Raw genomic sequence first — 1,843 nt, 5'->3', positions numbered from 1 at the left:
GTTGATAAGTAGAGGTGATCAGTGGTCTGTCAGCTCTGTGGGGCTAGGAGGGGAGTCACATAGATTGAATTCTGCCAAGGAGATGGTATTTGAGGGGCAGGGATGGCAGCAGCAGTGGCTGGACACTGTCCTGATGTCCAGTCCCAAGTACCCACATCTTTGTAACCACAAACGGTGCTGCAAAAGCTCTCTTTATGTGCACTTGGCTGAGTATTTCTATTGAAAGTGAAAGTGAAGTCACTCAGTCGTGTCTGACTGTTTATGATCCCATGGACTGTAGCCTGCAAGGCTCCTCTGTCCATGGGATTTTCCAGGCAAGAACACTGGAGTGGGTTGCCATTTCCTTCTCCAGGGGATATTCCTGACCCAGGTATCAAACCCAGGTCTCCCACACTGCAGGCAGACTCTTCACCATCTGAGCCACCAGGGAAGCCCATTTCTATTGAATGGATCCCTAAGAGGGAAACCGCTTAGTTACAGGTCATACAGATTTCAGTTTGTTAGATGCTGCCAAATTATCCTCTAAAAACAGTTCGACCAGTTGATATTTTCACCACCGTGTAGGCAAGACTATTTCCCAACATCCTTGCTGGCAACGGGCATGATCAAACTTTTATCTCCCCATATTTTTTATTATGAAAAATTGCAAACATATAGTGTTTTAGTTTCCCAGGGCTGCTATAAGAGATTACCACAAACGGGCAGGCTTCAACCAACAGAAATTTATTCTCTCCCAGTTCTGGAGGCTAGAAGTCCAAAGTCAAGGTGTAAACAGGGCTGTGTTCCCTCTGAAAGCTCTAGGGAAGAATTTCTCCTTGTGTATTTGTTTCTGGTGGTTCCAGGAGCTCCTCAGTTTGTGGCTGCAAACCTCTGTCTCTACCATCGATTGGCCTTCCCTGTGTGTCTGTGTCAAAACTTCTCTCTTCTTAGGAGGATACTAGTCATTGGATTTAGGGCCCGCCCTACTCCAGCATGACCTTATTTGGATCACATCTGCAAAGATCTAATTTCCAAATGAAGTGACATTTACAAGTTCTGGATAGACATGAATTTTAGGGGGATACTCTTCAACCCAGTACATGTATCAATGTTAAAAAAAACAAAACAGCACCCATTTACTTACCCACTAGATTCCAATGGTCGCCAATATGAGAAATCAAAAATGGCACAGACAGAGACTTCCTCAGTGGTCCAGCAGTGGTCCAGAAGACTCCATGCTTCCAATGCAGGGGATTTGGGTTTGATCCCCGGTTGGGGAACTAATACACCACCTGCTGCATGGTATGGCAAAAAAAAAAGAGGCATATAGCTAAAAAACATGACATTTTGATTCCACTTTTTTGACTTAGTATGAATAGATTGCTAGATTTCTTTTTTTTATTTCTAGATTCTAATTAAAAAAATAGATGTGCAACAAGCAACAAAGGTTTACTGTATACCATAGGTAACTATAGTCAATATTTTGTCAATATCACTAATGGAATACCTATAATGGAAAATTATCTGAAATATCTATAATGGAAAATAACCTAACAATAATAGATGTGTCTATTATAAAAATAACATATGTGTATAAGAACCACGTAGCTGTGCACCTGAAACATTGTAAGTGTTTTGTATGTGCTTTTGTAAACACACACACTATATATATATATATATATATATAAAGAAAAAAAAAAGAGGCACAGAGAAAGATGAAAGTCTCCCAATTCATTTGAGGTGGTGTCTCACATCTTCTGGCTCTAGTTGTCTCTTTCCTCTCCTGAAGGCAAACTTCGAGAAAGGAACAATCAACGCTGCGTCTCCACTTCCTCACAATGACATCACTTTTAGCAAACTGGTG

This window comes from Bison bison, unplaced genomic scaffold (genome assembly GCF_000754665.1).
Source record: "Bison bison bison isolate TAMUID 2011002044 unplaced genomic scaffold, Bison_UMD1.0 scf7180017849577, whole genome shotgun sequence".
Classification (NCBI taxonomy): Eukaryota; Metazoa; Chordata; class Mammalia; order Artiodactyla; family Bovidae; genus Bison; species Bison bison.
The sequence above is the reverse complement of the archived record's forward strand: the minus strand, read 5'-3'. Positions refer to the sequence as shown.